Raw genomic sequence first — 14,485 nt, 5'->3', positions numbered from 1 at the left:
GCACTCTCTGTTGAATGTATAGGATATATCCACACAACTTTCTTTCTCCAGTATTTAAAATAAGGTTTTATTTTATTTTGGTTTTTTTTTTAAATTACATATATGTTTCCTTCAACTATCGAAGAGGGACAAAAACACAAGTCACATTAAAACTGTAGCAAGCGTTGTGTAGTAAATATAAAAGCACACAGACCATGAACAGATTAAATCCAATTTTAATCCTTTCTATTGTATTATTCTAATATGAGGAAGCCTCTCTAGAGCAACCCCAGAACAATAAGACTGTCTGAATATGTAATGCATTTTTTATATCAGTCAATAATGCAATGTTTCACAATACTGCAGATGTCAAAATGTAATTGTTTGCTCCAGGCTGGTGGTGGTGGATCAGATTCACTGACAACAATAAAGAAAATGCTGGAAGGAATGGCCTTTTAATTCTAACAAATACATTATTTTCAGCAATAACACTTCACCTCTTTAAGATTATATCCATTTAAATGAATAGATGGGACTATATATTTAAAACAATAACTACAACAAATTATGAGCCCCCCCAAAAATCAACAAATTCAATGCATTAATTCAATGTTCATCCACTAACATTGTATTAGTTTTACAGCTTCTGCACTCCATTGCAGCAACTATAGCCTCTAATTTAACTTATTTCATAATAAGCATAAAAAGTAAACAAGAGACTGTCAGCCTATTTAGACCCATTCATGTGCCATTCATATGGAAGAGAAATTATGCAATGACCACATTGCTGGCGGCCCCTGGACGCCAACAGGCTTCATGTACTACACTCCAGTCCAAAACCCATTTAATGTGTCTGACAGTCCTCACAAGTTTGAACACTCAGTGACAGAGGAAAGCCTCATAAAAAAACAAACCATAGTGTCTCTCCTACCCAGGCAAGTGGGATATCATTCTGAGAGAAGAGTTTGCATTTAGTTTGAAAGTAATCTCAGCATGCTGACTACCTAGATCAGGGTATATAGTGGAAGGGACACAACCCCGGCAGTCCAACTTCAGCCAGCGGAGCCAAGTCAAACAGCTGCAGGCTATGACAGTATATCAACATAAACATGCCAAGAAAACCTTACCTATTCATGCCTGCGTGTCCCCCATCAGATCTAAGAATGCGAGGATAATCCCTGGAGTGGACCAGACCCGTGTGCGCACTGCTATGCTTTTTTCCACATATGGGACACAACTCCGCTTACTCACTCACTCACTCTATCCCTCCCTCCCTCTCTCGCTCTCTGCTTCTCTCTCTCTCTCTCTCCCTACCAGTGACAACAGAGCACACACACAATTCCCCTCCCCCATGGCTCCCATCCCCCTCACCCTCCCCTCTTCTCTCTTTATGTTAAAAGTATTTAAGCAGGGAGAGAGGGAGAGAGAGAGAGAGAGAGAATGAGGGGAGGGGAGGGCAGAGGGGAGGGAGGTGTGTGTGTGTGTGTGTGTGTGTGTGTGTGTGTGTGTGTGTGTGTGTGTGTGTGTGTGTGTGTGTGTGTGTGTGTGTGTGTGTGTGTGTGTGTGTGTGTGTGTGTGTGTGGATGGGGGTGACCAATCATGCTCTGAAAGAGAGAGGGCTTGCATTCTATAGCTTGGATGCAGAGAGAGAGAGAGAGAGAGAGAGAGAGAGAGAGAGAGAGAGAGAGAGAGAGAGACGGAGTAAGAATGAAAGAAAGAGGGATAGAGGTTGAGAGAGAGATTAAGATTGACAGAGAGAGACATTGAGAGAGTTAGAGACTGAGAGAGAGACAGGGAGACAGTTAGGCTACTGGTTGGAGGGAAATGACCAAGCTCGAGGAGAATCAGGAAGGGAAGGTTAGGAGGAGGGCCAGTGGTCAGTGGTCAGTGAGGAGAAAATTTGTTGAAGAATTATACATTATACTATATTGTTATTATGGTTGCTTATATCTAACGTTTATATTTTACCATCACTTGTAGTACTTATATAACACATTATGATATGACATGATATTTGGTAGCCTGTAGGAGCCAAGAAGGTCTCCGCTAGGCCTGATAATTGTTTTGGTTACAGCCTGTCTTGTTTTCGTTCAGCTTGTCCTTGAAGCAGCTAGTATAACTATGGTCTGCGGCGCCCTGTGCTCATTGGCAGAACTACCGTACCACCGGCCAGAGCGTTATTGTACTTCTCCCCATGATATCATGTACATTAAAGCATAACCATCACCACCTAGGCAAGAATATTGTCTCGACTCCTATTGCCTCATTAATTACTGATTGATCCAGAATTCCACAACAGTTCTTGTCAGCCTGTGGTTCAAAACACACATAGGAACCTTCTCTCAAGTCTCTTCTCTCATATTACAGACAGATAAAACCCTTCCTGAGACCAAGTATACACTGTAAAATCCTGGCTGTTAATTTAACTCTGAGAATACGGCCGTTGTTGTATGTATCCTGGATGGAAGCTCACATCCACTGAGCTGTCTGTATTTTTTGTACAGTACTTTGTTTGAGTTGAGGGCAGTATAGTTCCTATCCCAAGGCGGTGATGCAACCAGTCACACATGTTACAATTGTACACCATCTAAATTATTTACAATTAGATAAATGAACACTGGGGCTTTTACTGTTCTTCTAAAAGGGAAAAAAATAGATAAATGCTTGCCTTTGACTGGCATGCTTAAACCCACAGATGCATTTCTAGTATTCAAAACAATATCAACATCAAATGAAAGGGAAACATTTTCTTTAAAAAAAAACTCTTTTTTTTGACAAAGTATGTATAAAATAGGGCTTAAGTGATTAAAACCAGAAAAATTCTACACTTATGCAATAGCATGATATCAAAATATCCAAAATCCCAGGTCATATCTAGTCTCATATAACGATAGATATAATATTGATAAATTGCCCGGCCCTACTGGTGAGCATGATGACCAATTCCAAGAGTGTAACACGTGGTGGGAGTAAACTCACATGCCGCATAGCTCAACAGTTGCTCCAAACCTCTAAATGTAGTGAGCATTACTGTAAAGGAGGAAGGGGGAGGGTGTTAAATGGACGATATGTCCATGACGCAAGTCCTCTGTCACTCACAAATGTCTCTCTCTGTGCTCAATCCAGCCCACAGCCAGGTGCTGTCCCATTTTCATTTACTGTTAGGCTATTGACTCACTCTCTCTCGTTCTCTCTCTCTATATCTATCCATCCATTTATCAATCCATGTCCTCCTATATTGTAGCTCTCTATTTTCTCTCGATTTGTCATTCTCTCATTTGCTCAGTCTCTGTCTCATTATTCCTCTCTTGCTCACACACACACACAGCTGTGTGGCTGTTTTTAGTGGCACACTGAATGGCCACATGGCCTGGTCATCTCCTCCTGTTACATCTCCTGTCAAGCGTTTCCATCACATTACCACACACACCCGCACGTGCACGTGCACGCGCACACACACACACACACACACACACACACACACACACACACACACACACACACACACACACACACACACACACACACACACACACACACACACTATATATATATATATATATATATATATTGTACATACGTAACAAGCACACAGAGTGAGAATTGGTCTAGCTGAAAATAGAGAAAGCCAGTGTTCGGTGTTCGGAGCATCCCAGGCTCTCTGCATGTCATCATGTGTGAATAACATGGTCAAGTGTCTGTTCTCAGCACAGCCAAACGGAACGCTGATGTCAAGTGAAACACTCTGTACTGTACATTAGCGACGCCGGAGCTGTGGGGTCCAGCTTGTTTTTCTCCTCACCGTCATTAAACATATAGCCTCTAAAAACTTCACTTTTCTAAGACATGTGTGCTGAGCTATTTTAGGAGATGCCCCAGTGGTCAACGACATGGCTCAAATTGGAATGTAGGGCAATAAACCCATTGGAGGCAATGCAGCCAGTCGACTCATTAGAGCGGTCACAAAACTTAACACACAGAGGCCCCGTTCAGGAACACAATTAGACTCCTTAATGTTTTGCCTTCTAGTGGATTCTTAATAGATTTGCTAATGGTGGTCTCCATGGGGGAGTTAGGTGAGGGTGCGGTTTAGTGGGGATGTTGAAAGCAGAGGACTCTGGCGCTCTCTCTATCACTCTATTGCCTTAATAATGCTGAGGCAGCAGCGTGTGGACACAAGCTGCATGCTGAGCCCAGCACTACTAGAGCACAAAGACTTCAGGGCCCCAGGACAAGAGATGAGCCAAAAAAAGAAAGAAAAAAGAGGCAGAAAGAAAGAAAGGGAAAAAAGAGGAAGATAGAAAATAAATAAATGAAAGAAAGAAAGAGAGAAAAAGAGGCAGGTCGAAAATAAATAAATTAAAGAAAGAGACAGATAAATATATAAAAATCGAAAATAAATAAATGAAAGACAAAAATTATGTATTTAATAAAGGAAGGAAGAAAGAAAGAGACAGAGGAGAGATGTATGAACAGATCAGTTCTGCTGTCACATGAGTGAGTTTGACAGGTGTCAGTCTCCAGAAGGCTCCACCCCCTTCCCAATATGTTCATACTCTGACAGTTCAGACTGCTCCCAACTCCCAACTCAACACACAACTCTACTGCAAAGTTGAACAGGTTTGGCACTCAACTCTTGCACTGGCCATGAAGTCCTTACTCTATTATAGTTGAACACCAACAATAACATCTGGCTGAACTTGCAGTGAAGCCGAAGGGGCATTATGTCCCTGCACTATCGTGAACTTTTGACGGACTGGGTCAGTCCTTCGTGCTGGCAGCCATGAAGCTGTACAATGATGCCAATAGTCGCTCCACTACGAGGCATCCCGCCCCCTTCGTGGTCGAATGACCAATGAGACTCTTATTCTCCATGGACTCTTGTTCTTGTGTCTCTTATCTTTCATATCTGCTGTGTTTTTATTATTATCTGTTATTTTTGCCTTTTGTATGACTGCTGTGACTGCCGCAAAGTAAGATCCTTAGTGATAATTTAGCTCTGAAGAGTGTACAAATTAAACCAAATGGACCAGTAAGATACCGTACAAACATCCTTATTGTTAATTTAGCTCCAAAGAATGTTTATATGCGTAGGACCACACATTTGTACACTCTTCTGAGTTAAATGAACACTGAGGATTTTACTGTGTGAATGGACCGAGGCTACAGGTCAACACGTTAGTGTTTGACCTCATATTGCAGGGCACGTACACTCTACACCTCCATTCAGCAGGTTGTCCGCCTAGCAATCAACTGTGCTAACGGGTCAGCCAGGTTCATCAAGCCAATTTGATGAATCAGGCTAATATGTAATTTGGTTACAATGTGCAAGCCCTGCAGCCCCACGGGGTGATTAGCTAAGCAATATAACATGCCTGTTGTTATGTGGTATTGACATCTGAGAGTGATTGACTAAGTTTTGGTTCTACCAGAAATGTAGGCTAGTCCTGCTATCAGGAGGAGTGTCTCACATTTCATCACACACAACAGCTGAGGAGTGTCATTGACTATAATGTGTGCTTACTTCCTGGACAATCGACAAATGAGAGGTCACCTAACGGGTGTCACTTACTTGTAACAGTTGTAACAATTCTTAAAGCAATATTTGAGAAGAGTCAATGAGAATAAACTCACCTCACCAAACAATGCTGATTACATTTACAAATATGTATAGTCAAGACAGACTACAAATAGTCAAGACAGTCTCTCTCTCTCTCTCTCTCTCTCTCTCTCTCTCTCTCTCTCTCTCTCTCTCTCTCTCTCTCTCTCTCTCTCTCTCTCTCTCTCTCTCTCCCAGTAAGCACATCCTGACACGTTTTTGACCCCCCCCCCCCTCTCCTCTCTGTATATATGTGTATATCTCTCTCTCCCTCTCTCTCTTCCCTGCTATTTATTATATAAAGTAAAGTGTCTTGAGACAGAATTTGGCACTCTAATAAAATGAAATGTCATTGAATTGAATTTAACTGAACTGAATTAATTGGCTCTGTGCATAGCTGTAGTCCCAGTTTTTCAGAAGGTGGCATACCAAGTTTCCTGTTAAAAAATAATCCAATAGCTTCGTTAGATGGGGAAAATAACTGTATATGAACTGCATATACATTTATGCAACATAATTTACATAATCAATAACGTTGACACAAAAAAGGGTCCATTGGTATGGAAGAATGGATAGAAGAGGCAATTCTTGCTATCTGCTGTTGCCATAATAAAATAAAACAAGAATGCTCGCCCCTGGTCAAATCCGGTGACCTCGGAGCGGTCATCACCAAATATTCCTAAACGTAACCTCAGTAAAACGTATTTATTTATGCGTAAATGTAACCTTATGCCTAACCCTAAACATATTCCTAACCTCAACCTCAGAAAAAAAAAAGTTTTATTGTTTGAACTACGTTTTTAACTGTCTGCTTTTACTGTGTTGCCAGAATGACTTAGACAAATTTCTAACTCAAGTACAATTTTATAGGGAGGTTTCCTGTTAGTAAACATGAGAGGAATATGACCGCGCAGCTGCGGGGGGAAGCCTATGGGTGCATTTGGAAATTACGCACCGGAGCACACTCGCCTATTAGTTTGTATTGGCCAGTGCGCTCACTGCCGCTCAGGGCTGTATTTTCGAACGCGCCTTCCCCCCAGGCATGCGCAGATTGCGCATTCTGCTCTGTGATGACGTCGCGCGGAAATCCGTCTATGGTCAGTAAATTATCTTATCTTACACTACTTCCTGTGCAGCTAGACCTGACATTTCCTGTCAGGTCAACGCCAGGTAGCAAGGACCAACACCTCTGCCCCACTGCACAGACCCTCAACACACACCACACAACTTCTCCCTCAATGTCGACAAGACCAAGGAGGAGCTGATCGTGGACTATAGGAAGAGGAGAGAAGCTGGACTCCATATACATGAACTGCATGTGGAGAGAGCCAGCAGCTTCAAGTTCCTCAGCGTCCAGCACAACGAGGACCTCTCCTAGGATGGTAGGACCAGCACGCAGGTCATGTGTGGAAACAGGCACAGCCATGCCTGGCAGCGGCAGCTGGTTAAAGAAGTTTGGCATGGGGACCAAGAACCTATGGGGCCTTCTACAGAGTCACCACTTTCCACTTTACCAATTTCAACTTACTTTATTGTCCTTTTGGAACTTAATTTGTGCAGTTGATAACAATCACAAACCAACACAGCCACGATGCACAAATACCCTCTGCTGTATATCAAAATACAAGCTAAAAACTAACAATGAATAAAACCATAGTACATTAAGTAAAAAACAGTGTTGGTTGATAACCCATGTAAAACACACTATCTCTGTGTGTGCCTACGCATGCACATGCATGCATGTACATGTGTAACCTGTGCATGAGTCAGTGCTGGGCCAGTGAGAGGGGGTAGGTTGGGCCTGTTAAACAGTCCATTGTACCTGGAGGGGGGTTGGGATGGGGGTGATAAAATCTAAATGTTCCGCAGTCAGATAGAATTAGGTACAAAGCTAGATGAAGCCCTTTTGGTGAATACTTGGGCTCTTTATCCATGTCCTAAGGGCATGAGGTTGAAGTGGGTGTGGAGGGTGTGTTTGTTATCTTCAACTATTTGTACGGCCTTCTTTACTGTCCATTCCTTTTGGATGCTGCCGCTGAGTGTCCTGGCCCCGCCCAATGATTTTGCTGCTGGTCTTTACAATCCTGTTTGGGGCAGGGTTTCCCAAACATTTTAGTTGATAAATAGCCAATCTACAGACTCACAATGCATCATGTTTTTTTTATTGATGGAATTTCTTCAATTCTTCTGTTTTTTAATTAAATTGTTTTATTCATTTTTGGCATTTTTTAAAAACTAAAAACTAAAAAACTTTATTTACTTGCAACCCATACAAATGGGTTCAGACCCACTGTTTGGGAAACATTTGTTTAGGTGTTTCAGGTTGATAGTGTTCAGTGGAGCTTCCTCATATTCCTGAGGAAGGACAGGCAATGGTCTCTCCCTGAAGACCAAAAGCCTAATATCTCCCTGAGCTAAGGAGGGATTCCCTCTTAGGCTAGTGGTTGAGATGTTTGGCTTCACTAGTGTCCCTTCCCGCGCGGACCCGGGTCCGAATCCCAGGCGATTGGTCCGGATGACCCGGATCGGGTTTCCCAGTGGGGGAGGTCAAAGGGGGGGGGCGGTGTGTAGCAGAGTGAATCAGAGCCTCTGCCTGAAGACCACAAGCCTAATATCTCCACCAGCCAAGGGGGGGGGGAATTCCCCTTTACGCTATAGGGCTTGAATCCCGGGTGTTACATTCTGTTCTCTGGCCATTACAGGGTCAGGTCTGTCCACCACATTTATTATGTGGTTATGCTGGGATATACTGTAGATCCAGGTGATTGTTCTCACTCTGAAAAACTGTCAATCATCGCACTGATATGGTTGTTGGGGTTAGTAGTGTCACTGATAACTGTGTCATCAGAGTACTTGATGGACAACATCTCAGGGTCTGTCAGAGGGGCTGTTGAACGGGAGGAATATACTGTAGGATGGAGGCACTATAGCTCCTCACTAGTAGGTGAGCTAATGGTGTAGCAGTATAGCAGTATGCAATCCAAAAATGTGTGTGTGGGGGGGGGTAATTGGCTAAATGACTAAATTGAGAGGTAAAAGGGACTAAAAGTAAGTAGCTACTCTAAATTTAGCCACAAAGAAAAGAGAGGCAGCTATGCATACACAATCACACATACATGAGGAAACAACTTCACACACATATGCACACGTATTAAGGCAGGACCTACAGTAGTACACACACACACACACACACACACACACACACACACACACACACACACACACACACACACACACACACACACACACACACACACATATATATAAATATTCATACATACATACATACATACATACATACATACATATATAAATTATATATATACACACACACACACACACACACACACACACACACACACACACACACACACACACACACACACACACACACACACACACACACACACACACACACACACACACACACACACACACACACACACACACACACACACACACACTCATACTGCCTATATAGTGTATAAGTAGCAGATTTAGAAGAGGAGTTAAAACCAAAATGTGTTACTCTTGTGTACCTGTACATTATGCAGGATATAACAAATACAATCTTGAATATTGAGAAAGAGGAAAAACAAAACAAAAAACATGTTAAAGCCTAAAGCCTAATTCATACTCTAGCATGCCGATAATAACAGATTTGAATAATAATTTGATTTTCTAATTTGATTAAGCCAAAGCCTAATTTGATTTTCATTAAATTGAAAATGAGTTATTGTCAAAGAGCGACACCATCGTGCAGCGGAGTATAAAGTTGGCTTAACAGTGAGTGAATGCTAAATCAGCCAGTGAGGTATTATTATAACCGACACAGCACATTTATACAAATAACAAGTAAATGCTATCTGGGCTGTGAAAGCTGGCCTGCACCAAAGTGTTAAGTGAATAAAGTGAAACTAAACACCCAAATTCAACCGTGTACGTGTCAAAGGAAAGAGGGGTGTGAAACTAATTTTGTTCATTATGTTTTCTAAAACAAAATGCTCAGTGTGATTTCCTGTGCTGTTCTCCTGTGACGATATCTCAGAGCTCGACGCAGCGTGACTCCCACAGGAGACAATGAAAAAGAAACTCAAACATGCAGAAACACGAGCGTGCACACTATAGGCCCTAAGCCGAAGAGTGTGCACACACATGCTGCCGTCATGCTGTCCACATAGGTTATGTGTATGTGTATGTGTATGTGTATGTGCGTGCACGTGCACGGATTTGCACATGTGTGTTTGTGTGTTTGCAGTGATAATGAGTTCCAGGTTCCCAAGGTTGGCTGATATGATTTCATTAGAGCAGGGGAGCGAGTGCTTAGGCTTTGGTTGAGATTAGGAAACTCTACCCCAGACCAGTGGTGAAAGAAGTACTCCAATTCTTTTACTTAAGTAAAAATAGCAACACCACAATGTAGAAATACTATGTTACAAGTAAAGGTCCTGTATTCAAAACTTTACTTGAGTAAAAGTACCCAAGTTTTGGCATCAAAATATAAAATATACAAAGTAAAAGTACTCATTTGTAAAACAAAAAACTAAACAAAAAACTGCTGATCTACAAGCGATGTGAGGCTAATAAGGCTATTTTTTAAATGCAAAGGTTAATGAATGTTTTGTATTGTTTTGTATTATAATCTGAATCTGTTAAGTGTTACTAAAGTTTTGAAATAATTGTAGTGGAGTGAAAAGTACAATATTTGCATATGAGATGTAGTGGAGTAGAAATATACAATATTGGCAATTGGAAATACTCAAATAAAGTAAAAGTACCGTAAAATTGTACTTAACTACAGTTCTTGCGTAAATGTATTTACTTTCCACCACTGACCCAAACCCAGTTGCCCTGATGAGGGCTGGCTGGCCATGTGGGTGGAGGAGGGGACAGAGAGAGAGAGAGAGGAGGGGGGGGGAGGAGGGAGGGAAGGAGGGAGGGAAGGAGGGAGGGAGGGAAGACTGCGAGACTGCACTGGGATTATTACTGGGAGGTTTCAGCTGTTTATTATTCCAATTCTATCTCTAACAACCGAAAATTGGAGAATTAAGCAGCAGCCCCGAGCAACCTGGGGATCAATGCAGAGGGGTTAAACCCTGTGGCATGGCTGCACACACTGACAGGCCCTCCCAGATACTGACGCAGCACACACACACACGCGCGCATACAGACACACACGCAGTGGAGGTCATTCACTAAAGTTAACAGACACATCAGATTTACCGCTCTGAGGTGATAAGACAGGCACTCAGAGCATTTGCAGGTCGATGAATGGCCTCAAACTTCAAATGAGCGAGAGTGCTTGAAAAGCACAAGAGAACGCTAGTTAGGCACGATTAACATCAGGTTTTGTCACTGACGTTCTATTTAGTTTCCCCCTAAAAGCTAAATCAGTGTCCTGTAAAGACTTAGACACTAGGACATTCATGCTGAAATCGCTTTATTTTAATTATGAAATTGAGAGATAAAACACCGAACTGGCCCCTTCAACTTGCTTTATGCTCACAATATGTGAGAAGGGAGGGAGTGCCAGTAAGAGTATTTGAATATGTTATTATAGGCTATAGTATTCTTGCTACGCATATGAATTCTCAACAGGTATTATAGGGTTCCATCTCAATTCAGTGTAGTTCAGAGATGTTGAGCGCCAAAGTTTTAACTTGGTACGTGATTTGAAGATTGAGCCATTTTATATTCATAAGTTATAAGTTACACCCTCACCCTCAAAATAAAAAAAACTAGAAAATGTGCTCCTCGGAGCATAGGTCTCCGGAGCCAGGTCAGGTAGGTTATTGTGGGCCAGCAATGTTCGGAAACCAGTCATTATAGAGGTGAGTGGAATCTGTAAAAGTTGAGGGATTAATGTTGATGAAGTTTTTTCACAGACACAATATGTTGATTTGTGGGAGTGTAGAATATAGTTTTGTGTTTGAGTTACTGTTAGTTGTATTGTTATTAATGTGAAGTGGCTAGTTATAGTCTGACAATTTGTGTGTTCTTTAGTGGCGTAGTTGGGGTGTTTAGGTAAGTTTCATGATGATGTTGCGATGGTGGGGATTAATATGAACATAGTTCGTCACTGATGCTGCGTTCATGATTTGATACATTTTGTTCAAAGAAAACCGCTCCTGCAAACTTTAGATGCCAGTCTTAGCCAGTCAGGATGGAATATGAAAGATCGGACAGATCAGATATAAGAGAGGTGTCTTTCGAGCCATAGGGACTGTGGTCACGTCCATGCATGTTGTTAATGTGGACAGGGACATGTGACCCACAGGGTACAGGGAAACCTGAACTCTCTGTGCCATGCAGGCATGCAGTTTAGGGGCATGGAAACCAGGCTTTTGTACATGCAAAGGTCAGATATGTTGAATTTAGATTTTAAAAGCATTCTATTCTCAATCCACTCAAGAATTTCCCAGTGTCTTGTCACAGGGACTGTGGACGAGTGATAGACGAAACCTCACAACAAGCTACACTATACATTAGTTAAATACATTTTTTGAGGATGATTGAGCCCTTTAATAGCCCAATTATCATGTTTCAAAACAGTAAGAAGAGGTATGGGAGACAGAGAGAAGTGGGATTTAATCCTAACCCTGGAGAAGAGAAGCTACACGTTTATTCTTTGCATAACGAGTGTAATTATCCCAGCTTCTGTTATAATCTGTAAAACATCCATAGACCCCTGGTCTTTACTTACAACAAGCTTTTTGCTACAATGAGTTAAAAAAAAAAGTGTGTGTGTGTGTGTGTGTGTGTGTGTGTGTGTGTGTGTGTGTGTGTGTGTGTGTGTGTGTGTGTGTGTGTGTGTGTGTGTGTGTGTGTGTGTGTCTCTTTCAGTCTGCCACCTTTAAACTGTAATTAAAGACAGGAGTGAGTTAATCCAGTAGCTCCAGGGCCCAACACTAGTTACTATCAACAAGACACATTGTAACCAACCTCAGGATCAATCCATCCATCCATCCATCCATCCGTCCATCCGTCCGTGTGTCCGTGTGTGTGTGTGTGTGTGTGTGTGTGTGTGTGTGTGTGTGTGTGTGTGTATGTGTGTCTGTCTGTCTGTCTGCGTGTGTGCGTCCACGTGAATGCAAAGCATATCATTATATTTTCATTTGTGTATATTCAGTGTATATATGCACATACAGTATGCATTGCACAAATAACAGATTCATATTTCTTCTCAATGTCCTACAAATGAAGCGTGAAGGGTGATCAAAAATGATACCCAATGCAAAAATGAGCCCTGCTTAATGAGGGGCTTTGTAACCTCAAGCTACAAGTCACTGACATTAATTTACAAAAATGCTTACTTAATGAACATTACTTCCTTAAATAATAGCATGCATTTATGCACTGTGGGGAGGTCAATTGCAAATTGCATGAATGTATTCATGGTTTCTGACATCTTCTTGTGACTTCTCTTTATGACCTAAAGGCTGAACGATGACTCTTGGAACATAACCCCCCCACCTCTGTATACCCATGCATTTTGCAGTTTCAGCCCACTCAGCTTGTTGAAAACTTCTGGGTGGTGATTTCCTCTCAGTGACGTACAGTAGGTGTCATAGGTGTAGTGCAGTGGCAGGCTGATTTAAAAGACTGCCGCACGATGTGCACTCAAAGAAACATTGGGCATTCTCAAAATAATAAACTTTATTATTTCATTATTTAGATAATAGACCTACATAACTTTAATGCCAATAATATTATATGCACTTTTCTCTCATTCCTTGTATTAATAGAGGGATATTATTTCTAATAATGAATTTTCACAGCACAGTGCAATAGTCGTAGTGATGGCTATCTATAATCATTTTAAAGGAAATCAATTCAATTACCTCTGTGGCTCTACAGGTGGAGCAGGTATACGTGAATAAAAAAACTGCTTAATCATGAGCTTCTTAGTTGATTGATGGGTTTGTGACAGAAAGGACTTCTGGGAAATTGATCAGAAATTGATTTCATTCTTGAAAAGACAATTCATACATGCATCATGCCAATGGGGGTGGAGAAATCAATGTCTGCAGAGTGGACAAGCATCAAGGAATGAACCTGTGCAGCCAGAGACTCTCTGTGACTCTGCTGGGAAGCAAAATTATTTTTATTTTCAACAAGACAATGGTAGCTTTGCATGTTTATGCAATATGCAAACTGGGAACCCATTCGTAAAAAAAAAAGAAGGGAAAAACGTTTTTCTTTCCCCCTATGTTTTTGCCTCTGGGGGCACCACCCCCTTTTTTGTGAAGAAACAGGAACTCTGTTTGGCTCCTCCCCTTTCTTAGTCCAATGCCTCCCGGGTGCTTCTGTGTTTATTCCTACTAACGGCAACACTACAGCACATGTTTAGGGCAGTGCTGCTGACAGATTCTGCTGTTAGCAGAATCTGTTTTGTGAAATTATGCAATATGTAGCGTGTGCTCACTGTTCAGGCAAATACAACTGTACACAGCGGCTCTGACAGGAAATGTTGTCTAGTACATGGCCGAACGCTCTAGTTTACTGCCCTCAAACTGGAGGCCTTTAATTAATAGATTAACAATACTGTCAACGAGGAACTCCCCCAGTGAACAAAACGGTAAAGTCCATACATAGTCCCACTGGGATTTTCCAACAGTTGGCTCAGAACACAGAAGATGCTGCTGGTATGCCTCATGTTTGTTGATACAAAGCCAGTCAGTGAACTGTTAAAGAACGCAGTTTTCTGCTCTGGGTTTTGCACCGGCATGTCTCCTCAGCCGCGAATTCTACCAAATCGTCCACAGTAACTGTGTTTGGTGGCTGAGTTCCGTCCATGTTTAAGCAGGGAGGTCGCTCACGGTGCCATAGATGTTTTCTCAGATTTATAGTAATGATAATGAACTTTTTGTGCTTTTTGAAATGGGGTTACAAAGTGCTTTAGAAAAG

At 41.8% G+C, this 14,485-nt stretch overlaps 1 protein-coding gene across 3 annotated transcripts in view; it reads right to left on the bottom strand.

Annotated features, from left to right (window-relative positions):
• fignl2 (fidgetin like 2) overlaps nt 1-14,485 on the bottom strand; it is a 61,694-nt gene that overhangs the window by 21,006 nt on the left and 26,203 nt on the right. For 2 of the 3 annotated variants that reach the window (XR_014601700.1, XM_084069822.1), the window contains exon 1: nt 1,107-1,201. The exons of the other annotated variant lie outside the window; for it this stretch is intronic. The gene's annotated coding sequence lies outside the window, so the exon portion shown is untranslated. Of the gene's footprint in view, nt 1-1,106; nt 1,202-14,485 lie in introns of those variants that run through there. 3 annotated transcript variants of the gene reach the window in all.

The sequence above is a fragment of the Gymnoscopelus microlampas genome (assembly GCF_963454915.1).
Source record: "Gymnoscopelus microlampas genome assembly, chromosome: 10".
In the NCBI taxonomy this organism is placed as follows: Eukaryota; Metazoa; Chordata; class Actinopteri; order Myctophiformes; family Myctophidae; genus Gymnoscopelus; species Gymnoscopelus microlampas.
The sequence above is the reverse complement of the archived record's forward strand: the minus strand, read 5'-3'. Positions and strand labels throughout refer to the sequence as shown.